The sequence below is a fragment of the Triplophysa rosa genome, linkage group LG13 (assembly GCF_024868665.1).
Source record: "Triplophysa rosa linkage group LG13, Trosa_1v2, whole genome shotgun sequence".
NCBI classification, from domain to species: Eukaryota; Metazoa; Chordata; class Actinopteri; order Cypriniformes; family Nemacheilidae; genus Triplophysa; species Triplophysa rosa.
In genome coordinates, this window is record NC_079902.1 from 7709082 (window position 1) to 7726583 (window position 17502).

Here is a 17502-nt window from a genome sequence, read left to right on the forward strand (position 1 = left end):
GGTTGGAGACTGTGCTGGAACACTGCAGGTAATTCTCATTTAAATTATGTTTGTTTCTCAATCAAAGTAAGGATGTGTTAAAAACGAGGAAGTGTGTCTGTCTTGTGCGTGCGTGTTATGAGTGTGTGTTTGTTTTTTGCTTGTGTGTCTTTCTTGCGTGTGTCAGTAGAGTGAGAGATTGAAAGTGATTTATGTCTAACTAAAATGCCTTTCTCTATTATTGTAGGTATGTGAGTCAACTACTAGGAGGAGAAGAAAACTTTGTTACATGCTCAGTTGTGCTGCCAGCATTGTGTCATCTGCCGCGTGTGATGGAGGTCTCAGAAGACGACCCAGCATACATGATTAAGTTTAAGGAAACTTTCACAACAGACATGGACAAACGGAAGGAAAAAACCAACATCACATGGCTGAGGGTTGCATCAGCACTGGACCCTAGATTTAAGGACCTCAAATGTCTGAGCAGGGCTGACAGAGCTGAGGTGTGGAGTTCAATCTGTGCCTTGCTCCAAGAGAGGGGGGAGGGGCTTGCACAGCAAAATAAACCCGTGACAACTGAGCCACCTAAGAAGATGTCACGTCTCATGTCTGTGCCAGATTCTTCATCTGATGATGAAGAGGACTGCATTGAGAAATGTGTGGAGCGTTACAAGGCAGAGCCCTCTATTGGCATAGAGGACTGTCCCCTGCAGTGGTGGTCCAAACATGAAGGGGGACACAGTGAGATGGCCAACCTTGCACGCAGATACTTAGCAACACCTGCCACATCCATACCTTGTGAAAGACTGTTTTCATGTCAGGGCATGTTGTTCAGAAGAAGCGAGCTGCCCTGTCGTCTGAAAATGTAAACAGGCTTGTCTGTTTGAGCAACTGGCTCAGTGGAAAGAAAGGAAAGTAATGGAAACCTGTGTTTTTTCTATGTTCTTTTTTTCAATAGTCATGAACAAGTTATTTGAAAAACATGTCTATGTTCTTTATGCTCCGTGTTTAAGGTGGTTTCAGTAATAAATGTACACTTTGCATGTTTAGAAGAAGTGGTCTGCCCTGTTGTGCGAAAATGTAAACAGGCTTGTGTAAGTAAATAGCTGCAAAGAAAGAAGTAATGGAAACCTGTGGTTTTTCTATGTTCTATGACCTTTGAAACATGTCTTCATACTTATGTCCAGTATGGTTTCACTAATAATAAACAACATACATTTGCATAAAGCATCATTATTGTCCATTCCCATGTTGAATAGAGTATTAAAAACTTGAAAAGTATTAATTTAAGGTTAATTTAGAACGGATAAAAATGTGCGATTAATCACGAGTTAACTCATGAAAACATGCGATTAATCGCAATTAAATATTTTAATCGATTGACAGCCCTAATAAGTATACTTTAATATTTACTATAGTAAGGTTCAAACACACTATATTATCTAGGAATTTTACTGCAGTTTACTATAGGCATAGTAAATACTATAGTATAGGCTACTACAGTATTTTTATGTGGACAAACATTAATGTCCTTTGTTGTTAACCAGTCTATTTATGTGATGATATGTGCATTTGTGTTTTTTTAAAGATGACAACAGATGTTTTAAACTTGTGCTACCTGTACAACTGTTTGGCCTGTGCTTTAAAACTTCAAACATCTGTAGCACCAGTGCTATGTGCAAAAAACTTAATGTACAACCCTGCATTTCAATTCAGATCGTGGATCGAGATTCTTTGTTATGAAGATCGTGATATGCTTTTTTGGGAAGGATTGCTCAGCCCAAAGCAGGTGTTGCTCATCAGTTTAGAAATTAGTTTTTAATAGATTACAACATGAAACCAACAGTACTACAATTCAAAATATGAATCACAGTCTCGTTTTCTGTCATCAGAATAAGTTTTTCAACGCTGTGATTCGTGCAATACACTACTTCCACCGCTTCACCGGAAGTTTTACCCACTTTCATTTTTAAAGTAGCACCCTCCGGAAACTTGTGGATATTTTACTCACCATCAAGCCGTCCCAGGTGTATATGTCTTCTTACAGCGGATAAAAATCTGAGTTATATTGAATAATATCTTTGTTCTTCCTGGCTTGGTAATGGCAATAGAAAGAGACCCGGTTTTTGAAGCTCCAAAAAACACATATATCCGTCATAAAAGTAATACATACGACTCCAGGGTTACATGTCCATGGTTAATACATGTCTCATGTGTCACAAACTCACTCTGACGAATACGATGCACACCAGACAGAAAGACGTTTTAACAGTTAAATTAAAGTCCATGGGGGGAAAATAACTGACAAAATCCACAGAGTACAATACACAGGGTATAATCCACAGTAAAGGAAAAAACTGACAAAAAACTCGGGTAAACAATGATTTAATACATCCACGGAGAGAAAAAACTGCATAAAAATTGTCTAGGGTCTGAGCTAGCGCACACAAAAGACAACTAGACCTGACATCGAACACAACAAAACACAAGGTATATATGGAGTCCATGGGAATGAGGTTCAGGTGAGAGGTGCAATTATGGGGGTAAACTGGTGGGATCATGGGGAGTGTAGTTCATTACTGTACTCCCCCTCCTGCAGGTGTGGCCTCGCGCCTTAAAGAACCAACAGGGGAGGGGGTGGGGGCTCAGGAGGTGGACGAGGGGTAGGCAAAGGGAAGGTGGTAGGGGGTAATCCATAGGGCTGGGGTGGTGAAGATGGAGGGAGAAGGCAGGGATCAGTCCAGAGCATTAGGAGCCAGATGATGGACCAGACACCAGCCAGGAGGAGGTCCCAGGGTGGAGTCGAGGGAGGGAGGAGCCATGGTGAAGAGTTGAAGGAATACGCCCTGGGGACAAGCGACGGAGACTGAGCCGATGAGGGATGAGTCTAGGGTGGAGCCGAGCAGATGGAGACCCCGGGCGACACCGAAGGTCCAAGGGTTGAGGCAAAGCCGATGGCTCAGGTGACCGAGGAGGAGGCGTGGACACGGAAAACTGTGGCGGAACCAGAGCGACTGAGGATGGAGATGGAGCTGAAGGGAAGGAGGAGCCTGACAGAGCCGAAAGGGTGGAGAGATGAGGTGTAGCTGGAGGATTGAAGCCACGAGGTGGTGGATGGTCGACGACTGACCAAGGCGGAGCCGGAGGAACAAGGGAGCCTGGTGGAGCCAGTGGGATGACGGGCCATGGCGAAGACGAGGGAGGCAGGAGCCAAGGTGTAGCCACTGGATCGGAGGACCGAGGTACAGTCTGGGACTCGAAGGCTGAAGGTAGAGACATGGGATACTCCATTTCAGGGGTAGTTGGCGGCTGGAGATCCTGAGGTTCATCTGACCCAATGGCACTGGCGTGCTGAGGGTGAGCTGAGGAATATCCGGGTGCCAACAGATCCAGGGCTGACAAACTGGCTGACAAAGGCAGAGGGTGGGAGAAGCTGGCGAAGGGGTGTTGGCTGCTGAAGGAGGGCTGGGCGGGGCCAGCGGGGCTTAGATGAGCCGGACGGGAACAACAGGGACATGGAAATGCGGGGCGGGACCAGCGGGGATGTGGAAGCTGCAGGCGGGACAAGCGGGGACGTGGAAGCTGCGGGCGGGACCAGCGGGGACGTGGATGTGCCGGACGGGACCAGCGGGTACGTGGAAGTGCCGACGGGACCAGCGGGGACATGGAAGCACCGGCGGGACTAGCGGGGACGTGGAATCGCTGGGCGGGACCAGCGGGGGCATGGGAAGGCTGGACTGGACCAGCGGGGACATGGAGGAGCTGGGCTGGACCAGCGGGGAAGGGAGCAGCCAAAAGTCTATTTCGTTAGTCCAGTCTAATAGTCCAGAGGCTGTTTGCAGCTCAGTGGCGGGAGTATGGGCAGGGGGTTCCCTCAAAGTCCACCAGTACTCCCACGGCAGCGCACGGTGTTGCCGGCTCACACACCTGGTCAGACGCGTCTCGAGGGTCAGACTCCAGGGCAATAACGGGCTCAGGCGCTGTAGGCTCACGCTCTCCGTCTGCGGTGAGGTCTGGCAAATGCTCCGTGCTGTGGGGGGTGGCTGGCTGGTCTCTGGTTTGGGGCAGGATCCATGGGGGTCGGAGAGCTGGGCTGCGGAGGACTGAGGTGCACATCCTAAGTGAGCCGGAACAATCCCCCCATTTACGGCTGGAACTGGATGATTACTGTACCCAGTAATTCTCATCACTTTCCCCGATGCAGAATTTACACCCCGCAGCCTGGAGGGCTCGGTTAAGAAAGTCCTCCAGGGAGTATTCATCTGCGTCAGGAAGCATAATGAGAGCGAGTAGATCATCTTCCAGTCCAGACAGAAATAAATGGTTAAGATAGGGTTCGCTCCAACTCACCAGTCTGCACGCCTCGAAGAAATCCTCCGCATACCTTTCCAGAGGCATGCCGTCCTGGCAGAGTAAGTAAGTAAAATTTATTTATGTAGCACCTTTCACAGACAAGAGATCACAAAGTGCTTTACAACACTATCAGTAAAACAAATCAAACATAGATACAATCAAATATAAAATAAAAACATAACAACAGAAACCAATTAGAGCCCAAATATCTCAGAAATTTAATAAACGCTCAGCTGTACTGTTAATTAAAAGCTTGTCCAAAGAGGTGCGTCTTTAGGTGTCTTTTAAAAGAGTCTACAGAGCCCATTGATCTCAATCCTAGAGGGAGAGAGTTCCAGAGTCTTGGAGCCACAGCACAGAAAGCACAGTCACCTTTTGTCTTAAGACATGTTCTAGGGATAGTTAGAAGGTCCCGGTCAGAGGACCTTAAAGACCGACCAGAAGAATGTACATGTAATATATCCTGAATATAGGAAGGTGCCTGACCATGCAAGGCTCTATAAGTAATTACAAAAATTTAAACCGGCACTCTAAAAGCAATAGGCAGCCAATGAAGGTCCTTAAGAACAGGGGTGATGTGGGACCTCTTGCTGGAACTCGTCAAAAGTCTTGCAGCTGCATTCTGTACAACTTGTAGTCGCTCCAAAGACGATTTGTTCAAACAAGTATACAGAACATTGAAATAATCCAATTGTGATGAGATAAAGGCACGGACAAGCATCTCCATCTCTTTTTTTGAGACAAAAGAACGAATCTGAGCAATGTTTCTGAGATGGAAAAAACATGAACGAACTACAGACTTTACATGACTGTTAAAGCATATAGCTCTGTCAAAGATGACACCCAGGTTCCTTATGTCACTGCTGTCAGACAATACTAAACCCCCCATAAACTGCTTAATCTCAGGAGTAATATTATCAGAGGCAAAGATCATCATCTCAGTTTTATCATTATTAAGTTGAAGAAAATTGTCTGCCATCCATTTGTTAATGGCGACTAGACAGTTCTGCAGAACTGACAGTTTATCTAGACTATCAGGACTAAAAGAAACATATAACTGAATGTCATCGGCATAGAAATGATAAGATATTATTTTAAAACTGTTAATAATCTTGCCAAGAGGAAGCATATAAAGATTAAACAACAGAGAACCAAGCACAGACCCTTGAGGCACACCACAGGACAAAGGGACAGAATATGACATATAAGGTTCTATAGACACTGAAAAACTCCTATCATTCAGATAGGAGGAGAACCATTCCAAAGCCGACCCGGAAATACCCACTAGGGAGTACAATGTATTAATCAAAGTGCAGTGGTCAACCGTGTCGAATGCTGCACTAAGATCTAACAAAATTAACACAGAACAATCACCTGCATCAGAAGCCATCAAAATGTCATTTGAGACCCTAAGTAGGGCAGTTTCAGTGGAATGTCTTTTTACGAAAGCCAGATTGATATTTATCATAAATATTGTGGGCCTCCAGAACAGCATTTATCTGCTCTGCCACAACCTTTTCCAAAATTTTTGAGATGACCGGCAATTTAGAAATAGACCTATAGTTGTCCAAAAATGTTGCATCGAGATTACTCTTTTTCAAGAGAGGCTGAACAACAGCATGTTTGGAACACCTAGGCACCCAACTTTAGAGAAAGGTTAATAATTGCAACCAAACACGGGTCAATAGATGTGATGGATTTCATAACCAATGATGCCGGCAAAATATCCACAGGGCTTTGAGAGCTGCGCAGAGCTGCGTAAACTGGGTCTCTGGAGAGGTGATGTCATAGTCCAGGTCTGGAAGAAGTGTGTACAGTTTTTGGTAGGTCAGGTCTTCTGTCACAAACTCACTCTGACGAATACGATGCAAACCAGACAGAAAGACATTTTAACAGTTTAATTAAAGTCCATGGGTGAAAATAACTGACAAAATCCACAGAGTACAATCCACAGGGTATAATCCACAGTAAGGGGAAAAAACGACAAATAACTCCTTGGGTAAACAATGACTAAATACATCCACGGAAAAAAACAGCATAAAAATGCTCTAGGGTCTGAGCTAGCACACACAAAAGACAACTAGACCTGACATCGAACACAACAAAACACAGGGTATATAGAGGGTATGCATCGACGTCACTTTCCCACGTGAACATAGGACACGCTCCCCTGGGTGGCAAAACACCCAGCAAAATGGGAGGAGAATAGGAGAAACAAAGAAACCTTACTACCCCCCCACCCCTCAAAAACACAAAATAACCTCTTTAGCCTTCTCAAGACTAAACTTTATTGGGAATTGCATACTCTACTCTATCTCATCTTTAATTATTTTAATACATTATTTCTGCTTATTTCATACTAAAGTCTGTCATAAATAATAATAATAATTAAACTCTCTGACATTTTAACTTAAAACATTTTTTCATATGTTAACTAGTATTTCAAAACCTTCATACTCCATAATGTAAAAAGTCTCTCCTTAGTTTCTTATAACTTGTAATGTTATATCTTAACTAGTGCTTCTGCATATTTCTATGATGATTTTTTTCATCATTTAACAAATATAACAGCGTAAGAGCAGCAAAAATTAGTCTGACAAAACATAACATGTTGCTAATAGCAGCCTGGTACTCGACAGTAGAAGTTGATTCGTTGCTCTCCGTGCCCGGTGACGTTACACTCTCCAGAAGTTTAACCGTGCTGTACTGCCCTTTCAGGTTGTTTTTCGCAGGAGAGAGGGTTTTGCTTACCTCCACATGATCGACAACGCACAACAATGTTCTTGCCTTTGACAGAAATAAACTCAAAATAATGATTGTATTTCCAGCTACAGAACGCATACGTTTCTCTCTCCATGCTGAGTTTGTTTTCGCTGGTAGTAACAAAGATTGTCTTGTGATAGGGAGATGTATGGGTCTGTAATACTTACAATTGGAGCATAAAGGCTAACATCGAGCCAATCATATCCGGTGTCTAGTCTCCTTGCCTGCGTTCCGCGCGGCTGTCTGTCTGTCTGTTTTAAAATGTAGTCCTTTTTTGCTATTATAGACAAAATGTGGGCATTAATTGAATGGACAGAAATGGACGCTTCTCTGGACACTGTAAGGAGAAAAGACATTCTTCAATCTGTAGTTCACAAGCGGGATGTTGTTGATGTCAAGTATGAAGATGAAAGCTCTCCTGCTCTTATTCTCAAGCTGAATGGTGAGATTGGTGAATAAGTGAATGCATGCATATTTAATTTTTTCTGCTTGAACTTTCCTGAACAGAAAATAGGCACAAGCTACTGAAACGTCTAAATCACATGGAGTCAGAGAGAAGGCAAAAGAGGAGTGCAAGCCGCCTGAAAGAGAGCAATAAAAAGGAAAATAAAATTTAGTCCAGAAAACAGCCCACCATCAAGTCCAGAAGAGATTTAAAACAGTAAAGTATAACTTCCTGATAAATCATATTAACATAGTTTAAGAGACTACACATGTGTTTTTGCTGTTCTGTGACTTTAATTTTGTCTCTCAACTTAGGTTGAAAACACATAAAATGACACGCTGTTGCTTAAAAAAATAGAAGAAAAAACAAAGAAAATGACACAATACCTGTAAATGACATGAGAAAAGAAATCAAAGCCTTGAGAGCAGAGAATCAGCAACTAAAGGCCCTGAACTTTAAACTGCAAAATGGTAGGTTATTTACAGTATATACATAGTTATAGATTTTTTTGCTATGAATGTATGAGTTTATTTAAACATAGTTTTCTTTATTTAGAGATTATTAACAGAATTGCGGAGTTGCTGCCAGACAGCAGTGTAAACAAGCATGCGGTGCCAACCTCCCTATCAAGTTCAGCTTGCTGTGCTACCCTTCAACCAGACCACTCTTCACATAGTTCTTCTGAACTGGACCATGTGAGAATACAATTTTTAGATTTTATTTTCACACCATTTAAATAAGTATATTAAATGTTTTGTGTGATTTAAGAAAACATACGTTTTTTTGTAAAACAGATTAAACATTTTGCCAATTCAATTTATTATTTAATGTGTATTGCACAGGTTGAAATCCACAGAAAACGAAACAAGGATACATTCCAAGTGTGGTGGTAGAGGGGGCACATCATGGTCAGCCATGATCAAGGATTTAGCCGTGGCTGTTTTTGGAAGGAGCATGTTTTTTCTTTCTGCAAAATTTTGAAATGCCAACAAAGAATCACAAGCCAAGCCTCCTTTGGACCCACACAAGTGGAACTTATTATAGGTATAAAAGTGTTGAAGGTTTTTAAAGGAATAGTTTACCCAAAAATGAAAAATATTTGGGTCACCATTGACTCCCATAGTAGTCTTTTGTCCTAGTATGGGAGTCAATGGTGACCCAAAACGGCTTAGTTACAAACTTTTGTGATTTGTGTATAGCACAACAAGGAAATGCATGAAGGTTTGTAACAACTGCAGGGTGAGCAAATGATGACAACATTTTTCATTTGTGAGTGAATTATTCCCAAAATTCTCTCATAACAAGTATCTGTGTATTTACATTTCTCTTTCAGACACTGTTCAGAAGAAATTTCCAGCAACTCCCCAAAAGCTTCTTCGGGCTGCTTTACGGGAAAAAAATAATGATGAACATAAACTTATTAGCAGGTTTTACATTCTAATTTATGTTTAATATTTTAAGTGTTATACACATTTTGTTTCACACCTAATCTGTAAGATGATCATTTACCGTTCTTATATTTACAGTACCTTATATTTGAGCATTTATATATGTACTGTATACTCATATTTCTCAGGCAACATAAGAAGGACACTGTTACGCTGCAACACTGAGTGGACATAAGAGGTGAGGGCAAATGCACTACAACATAGCATGTATTATTTATACATGTTTTATTAGCTAAGTTTTGTCTCTCTTTCCCCAGAGTCCAGAGTAATTGGTTTCTGCAGAATGATGGGCCACGTTCTGTTCAGAGTGTTCATTTTCTTCCCACTTGTCTCATCTTTCCATGCTCTTTTGACTAATAAATAATTAATAATGAACATTTTATGAAGTCGTTTTTCATTTTTTGTTGGTTTTTAAATTTGAGACACATACCATTGCTTTTTAAAAGTGTTTTGTTATACAGAAGGCCCTGAATATCCCTTTAGTAGTCCAACAGGATGAGTATACATAATAGTTCATTAGAATTCCAGCAGAAGTCCTGTAGGAACTGAACACTTTAGCTTTCCTGTAGGATTACTGCAGGAGTCCCACAGGAAAATGATCACGAAAATCCTGTGGGATCCTCCAGGAATCTGCAGGTGTGCAGGTCCTGCAGGATTTTTCCTTCAGGATTTCCTGCAGGATTTTTTTGTAAGGGTTATAATGCATATTTTAAAATGAAGGAACGAAGGAACTTCACGCAGTACAACGAGGTAAAAGTACAGATTTTCTATTAGAAATTTACTCAAGTAAGAGTAAAAGTACACACTTTTAATTTTACTTAAAAAGTACATATTTTCCAAAATGTTACTCAAGTAAATGTAACGAAGTAAATGTAGCGCGTTACTACCCACCTCTGACTATCGGACGCCCGTGCCTGAACCAAAGTTAACTTCCGTTTTGTGTTTCACTAGTGTCTAATAATGTAACTATATATATATGTTGTTTAATTTTATTTATTTATTTATTTTTTATGAATGTGTACCGGAAGTTCAGTAGGGGTCACAAAAGTGTGCATGCACAGTAACGTTTGTTTATGTTGTTAAGGTTGGTTAGAGCGGTGACCAAGAAGCTGATGATTACTCTGGTTGAGCTCCATGATCATATATGGAGATTGGAGAAACTTACAGAAGGACAAACATCACTGCAACACTCCACCAATCTGGGCTTTATGGCTTAGTGGCCAGACTCAAGCCTTTGCTCAGTGAAGACACATGGAAACTTGAAATATGCAAAAACATACTTCAACGAATCTTTCAAATTGGCAGAAACAAGATATTCTGGTCTGATGAATCTCAGATTCATGCATCATGTCTGGAGAAAAACAAGCACTGCTCAACACCTGTACAATACCGTCTTAACAGTAAAGTGTTGTGGAAACAGCATCATGATGTGGGGGTGTTTTTCAGCTTCAGGGACTGTACACAAAATACGGAGATAATGATCATGAAAACCTAGCCCAGAACATCCAGAATCTCGGACAGGGCAGAAGTTTCATTCTCCAACATGACATTGATCCTAAGCACACAACTAAAACAATGCAAGAGTGGCTTATGGACAACTCTGTCTATGTCCTTGAGTGGCCCAGCTAGTGCTTGAACCCAACTGAACATCTCTGTAGAAACCTGAAAATGTCTGTCTACTGATGATCTCCATCCAACCTGACAGAGTTTGAAAGGATCTGAGGAGAATAATGGCAGAAAATTGCCAAATGCAGATGTGTAAAGCTTTTCACATCATACCCAAAAAGATTTGAGTCTGTAAAGGTGCTATAACCATTTTCTGAGTTGAGGGTGTGAATACTTATGCAATGTACTTATTTTTGTTTTTATTTTTAATAAATTTGCAAAGCTGTCAAAAATCAGTTTTTTGTTTTGTCATTATTGTGCATGGAGTGTAGATTAATGTAAACAAAAAATAATTTAAAGTAGTTTAAGATAAGGCTGCAGCATAACAAAATGTGAATAAAATGAAGGGGGTTGAACACTTTTGCAAGCCACTGTATATGTGAAATGAGGACCTGACTGCAGCCGGCAATGAGGCTAAAACTAGCATGTCCAGAGCAAAAGGATTTGACTTTTTAATTCTATTTATCCGTTATATTGAAGAGACCTTTTTGAAGGAGTTTGGTTTACTTATGAGCACTTGAGCTTAAATGAGACTTGGGTGTTTGCAATAGACGTAGGTTATGGTGTCGACCATGGTTTGTTGCAATTTTGAGGTGTTCAAGTCTTATTATGATTTAAGAAAATAAATGTGATTGCTCTCCTCACGAATCAACAGTTTCTTGTTTTTCACTGACATGTCTCTTAAGTGTTGAGGACTAGTGCTGCTTTGAGCCTACATTCAGTATGAGTAAAATACTCAAGTACTGTTAAAATCAGACATTTACTGAAGTCGTTTTGGAATTGGTGACTTGTAACTTGTAATGGAGTAATTTTCGCTGCAAGGTATCTGTACTTTTACGCAAGTATGGTTTTTAGGTACTCTTTACACCTCTGCCAATAAGTATTTCTATCTATCTCACAAACAGGCTGCACAATAAAACAGTTGGCTTTTCGCTGCTGTGTGTCACAGATGCATTATTCATTTAAGAATGACTTATGGCATCTGGCAGCAACTCGGATAGTGTATCTCTTGGTTCTACTTGCTGAAATATTGTTGAAACTGAAAATCATTTTGAGGATGGCTTTAAATACCGCTTTATAAATAAACTGAAATAGTTGCTTTACATACAACAAAATGAATACAGGCAAGCCCACATTTTCATATTGTGATAAATGTGTGAATGCGTGTGTGCGACATATGAAAGCGCAAGACTCATTTTATCGGTTCAGTTGTAAACAGGGTAAGTGGCTGAAACAGTAAACAATCTGTACTCGCACCTTGAAGCTGGAGACAGCTGTAAAAATAGCTCCAGCGCCCCAAATTAAAATATTGCATGCAAACAAGAACTGACAGCATTTAATCTAACGCTTGCCGCGTGCTTTCGCAGAAAAGCCTTCTGTTCTTACACTAATGACAACTGCTTTTCACATAATAATTGGCTGGATGAACACATGCCCTACAAATGGGTTTGAGAAACACAGATGCTTGCAGAAATGCCATGATGTGCTTCTTGTGTTTGGTGCTCAATGACGCTGAGCTGCTCTAAGATCTCGGTTTAAACGCTTCATTATTCTGGAGTCGAACAGCGAACAGAGATGTCTCTGTTTGAACGGGGTACGTCGCCCTTTCATATAGAAACTCAATTGAAATGTACTCATGCTGTCACACAGATCACACACGGCATGGAAATATTGACGCTTGAAATCAGTTTTTATACTTTTTAAGAAAGTACATATTTTTGAGATGTGGGATGCAGAATGATCCAGAATATCCTGACTGCAACACTACAAATACATTTAGTGGGAATCGCAGTGTTATGCTTTCTGAGTAGAAACTTTAACACTACGGCAGAGTGTTTGTCCACCGACAGAAATAAAACCGAGAAGCACCTTGGCAGGGTGCAGACTCAGCGAGTGTAACCCAGTAAAATAGGCAAAAATCTTGGCTGCACAAGAAAAAAGCTCGTCTACAACTCAAGCGAAACAAAACTGAGACAGAAGTGCGTTTTCCAAGTGAATGCACAAATCTAAACGATCCAATCACAACGATGCGTTCCTGCAAAATTAAGCAGATTTCTCTTCTCCAATGTGACACAAGTAGAAAACTTTGATATCCATTACGGAAACACAACTTACCATCATCTGTGATACAGAAAGTGACATGTTTTCTTGAGTCTTTCTCTAACATGAAGGATTTGTTCAACCGAAAATGTAAATGCTGTCTTTATTTACTCAGTCTAATGTTGTTGCAAACCCGTATTACTTTCTTCTGTGAATACAAAAGGAATGTTTAACTGAATGTAGAAGCTACTCTTGAAAAAGAAAAGAAATTGTATACATGATGAAAGTATCAGGACAGTAGTCTGTATATGATTTATGTGCTGTATTCCAAGTGTTCTGAAGCCATATGATAGCTTTCTGTAAGGAAAAGATTCCATCTGATCTTTTGTAAAACACTTATGTTAAAGGAGTCATGAATTAAGACATCAATTTTAACCCGAGCTTTTGTTATATAAGAGCGAATCGTATTCAAGCGAACATCCTGTAAGTGTCAGAACTGAAAACGCCCTTGTTACTGAAATAACAACTGTTATTGACACCAGGCCCACTGAACGCCAGGTCCTGGAATGCACCTATCTATGACGTCATTGATAGTTAGAACACCGCCTCCACAGAAGAATATCAACAACTACTACTTTAGCCCCGCCCACTGGTTCGAGCACGACAGTACTGAAGTAACACAAGTTGCGCGGAACCAGATAGAGCGAACAAGCAATTAACATGCCGTTAAAGTTATAAAATATTGTGCAGTGCCTGGTTGTGGAAGAACACAGTCGCTGCGTAACCTTCCTTCGGATTCCAACATTTGTAATGCGTGGTTGAAGTTTATTTTAAAAGACGTTCCAGCTCACGTGGGTAAAACATTGAGCGTTTGTTCGCTTCATTTCACCGTGGATTCCTTTGCGAACAAGGCACAGGTCGACGCTGGATTTGCGGAGAGACTAAAATTAAAAAGCAGTGCTGTGCCGTCAATATTGGATCGGACAGGAATGGTGCAGCAATCTTATGTGAGTAAAACATATTTGTACTATGCGTCACTATTGCTTTGTTAGAGATCGCTTGATATGCCCTGATTGCCCTATTCGCACGAGATTAGGTCCTGTGATAATATTAATCCCGTGCGAATTGACATCTCTATGATTTGGCGGGCTCATATATCATTTTTCAAGGTTTTATCCAGTTTGCGAATAATGGAGGCAGTTTTGAAGTGTTTGGAGGTTGTTTTGAAGTTTTTTGATATTATTTTGTGGTGCTGGGTCATATCCATACCTGCCAACACTGTCGTTTTGGCCGGGAGTCTCCTGTTTGTTTATTTATCATGGAAACTCTCGTAACGTTTGAGACCCGCGATCCCGGTGATCTTCTGTCCAGTTCGCGATCACAGGTCTAAAATGCTGACAGGTACGGTCATATATCATTAAACGCATACAACTATAGGCTATACAAACTATACGCAAAGCCTTGCCATCACATCTGGGAAATAAGTCTACAGTAAATTGGAGTAAAATCACAGGCTTCACTTATCCCGTACGAATGCGCCACATGAAATACAGATGTGGGGAGGTAATGTCTAAATCACACGAGGTCCCCAGATAATACTAATCCCGTGCGAATAGGGCTAATATGTAGCCTAACGGTTACTTCTCTAACCAAATTCACAGAAGGCTCTAACTAAGTTTACTACGCAATCTGCTATCCAATCTTAGCAGTGGGCGTTTACTTCCAAGTCTTCAATGTGGCAGTCCCATTAAAACCGAGCGTTTGTCAAGCCGGCCTCAAAACCCAGGTAGAAAATAGCCTATTACTTATTGATTTTGATGTTTTTGAATGTAAAAACCACGCGAACGTCATAAGTAGACCTCATACAACAGCATAAAACAATAAACAAGGCCAGTTCATGACATCTTTAAAGTCCCTGTAAACCGGAAGTTGCGATCGTTTTTACTTTCGTATTTTAACAAATATCCAACTGTGAAATTTAATTTTGAATGAGAAAAATTGTGGACGAGGCTTGCGTTTTTTCACTGCGATTTGACTGGATGTATAAAAACAGCCATTTCATTTTTAAATGGAAAGGTAGCAGTTAACAAATGTTCTGCCCAAGCAGTCTAATTTACGTCATTTGAGATGGATAGTCACTAGAGGGCAGAAGTGCATTTACAGAATTTAATTTACGATTACGAGGGCACATGAATTTTAAAAAGAGAATGACTCACACTAATAAGCCATTTACAATAAACGCTGCAATGTTTCATGATAAAATAGGAATTGTAATTTTTAATTTCAATGGGACTTTAGATCTAGTCAGATTAAAACAAGATTTACTAAACGTCAGTTTTTTTGTTAATCCAAAAATGGATATTGACAGATGTACCACTGACATTACTATGAATGAGGTAGAAATGCAACACGCAATATGGCCGCTCTAGCGAATTAAGTCCCGCCTTCCAGTAAAAACAGCCAATGGATAAAGATTGATGATTCTCTGGGGGCGGGGCTCCACACAGAGTCAACCTGTGTGTGTGTGTGTTCATGTTTGTATATCCCGGTGGGGACCTAAACCTGAATACACACCAACACATGGGGACTCGTGTCACCGTGGGGACCAAAATTGAGGTCCCCAGGGGCAAAAAAGCTAATAAATTGTACAGAACAATATTTTTTACAAATCTAAAAATGCAAAAAGTGTTCTATGATCTTTAGGTTTAGGGATAGGGTTAGGGATAGGGGATAGAATATACAGTTTGTACAGTATAAAAACATTACGCCCATGGACTGTCCCCACGGGGATAGTCAACCAAAGCTGTGCGTGTGTGTGTGTGTGTGTGCGTGTGTGTGTGTGTGTGTGCAGTAGCTTAAGCGACAATAAAAAGGTGATTTTTAGTGTGTGTGTGTGTGTGTGTGTGTGTGGGTGGGTGGGTGCGTGCGTGCGTGGGTGTGTGCAGTAGCTAAAGCGACAATAAAAAGGTGATTTTTAGTGCTATTTAATTTTATTAAACAATATGTATGGTACAGTTGATGTAAGGTTTAATCACTGGTTTGAAATATGCTATTTATTTAGTGATTTTAGAAATATCTGTCTTCCTGTGGTCTTGCTATAACTGAAATAGCTGAGCCGGAGGCGTTGCAAACATGGCCGAGTGGCACGACTTCAGTAAATGCACTTCAGTTAATCTAGCCCGCACCTTTGTATTAAAAAATCCTTTAAAAAGAACACACATTATGACATTTTGATCATCTTAAATCATGCGCATCTAAACAAAGAGTGAAATAAACAGCCACATCTGAGTAAACAGAGATTGCAAATGTTGTGTAAATTACATTTTCAAGATACTTCAAAAATATTTCTAAGACGTGTATATCAAGAATTTTAAAAAATCCTAACACTGTTGAGCGTTTGCCAAATTCAAATTCATGTATTGTTGTTTCTATTAAATCTGCTTTAGTAAAACACAGCTGGTCCGGCAGCCTGAGCGGCTTTACATGTGTGCAAACAGTGTACAACAGTAAATTGATGTTTCACATTTCTTTGTACCTCAGGGCAAAGAACAAACAATAACCTCCCGTGAGTATACCGCCTTTACAATGACAGAGACATAAAATAGAAAAATCAAATCCATGCGAGATTCAGAGACCGAACAAGACAACAACAAAGAACCTGATCCTTTTAAAATCACAGTCTATACGTGAGCCTTTGACAAGCAAGAGAAACACATACTGTCTGTATCTGTATGAGAAGTGTAGGACTGAACATAAAGAAACAGTGAGTGTTGCACATCACAGCGGAAGAGAATGAATCATTGGGTGCGTTTATATTTGGCATTAACATGCGATCTCGGTGATCTGAACAAGCAGATCGGATCTTCAGACAATCAGGACACAGCGCGTTTACAATTGTCATCAAGTGGCTTCCACATCTGGATAACTGATCGGATCTCTATAGTTTCCCGCCCATTATTTTAATAAGCCTGCAATTTAAAAATAGCTCCGGTGCGGGGAGATTTCACACAACACGTATAACGGGGAGGATGAGCATGTTACACATTTGATACGCAGCCATGTTGAACTAGAGGCAGTAAACCATGGTTAAAATGATTAATGATCTTATATGTGAAAGTATAAGCAGAGGACGTTTGTAAAATGACACAAGCTTTTGTACTTGAGCTGTGGCGGGTTTCACTCGCACACGCAGGCCTAAGTTTCTATGATCAAAAGCGACCACTTACATCGTTCTCGTGTATTTGGGTTGGTTCGGCTGAAAGTGACAGCGCGTCATTTCTTTGGTCTGCGCCCTAAATATCGTGTTTACTAACATCAGCTATTAGCAACACTACACAACCTTGTTTCTGTGTGTAGATGATATACGGTGTATTCAGAGCTCCGTTTCAAGCTGCCCGTCTGCCGCTTAATCTGTCTTCCGGGGACGGTACTTTCGAGTCAGATCCGTGGGCGTGGCTTGTTGGTTTTTACTAAATCTTTGGTGTTTCAAGTCTTACGAAACCTTTACCCTAACCCACACCCTAACCCTAACCTTACTCTAACCATCTAAACTACCTATGATTGTTAAAATTGATGAAAAAACACGTTTGGGTGATGACGTCAGGCTCGAAACACCAAGGATTCAGTGAGAGCCGTACGAGACACAAGCGGCAGAAGCTCTCAGGGAACCGGAGAGTTGATTACGCCGTATAGGCTACAGTAAACACACACACGTATGTTAGAAACAAGCTGGTATAGTGTTGCCATTCGTGTCTGTGACATGAAAATAAACAAATGATGCGTTTTAAGCTGGCGCTGTGTGTGCGAGTC

At 40.9% G+C, this 17502-nt stretch overlaps 1 long non-coding RNA gene across 1 annotated transcript; it reads left to right on the forward strand.

The window, feature by feature from the left end:
* Positions 1 to 7591: 7591 nt before the first annotated feature.
* LOC130563418 (uncharacterized) lies at positions 7592 to 8158 on the forward strand. The gene is made up of 3 exons (XR_008964123.1): positions 7592 to 7756; positions 7855 to 8010; positions 8096 to 8158. It is a non-coding gene; the product is annotated as an uncharacterized LOC130563418 (long non-coding RNA).
* The last annotated feature ends 9344 nt before the right edge of the window (positions 8159 to 17502 follow it).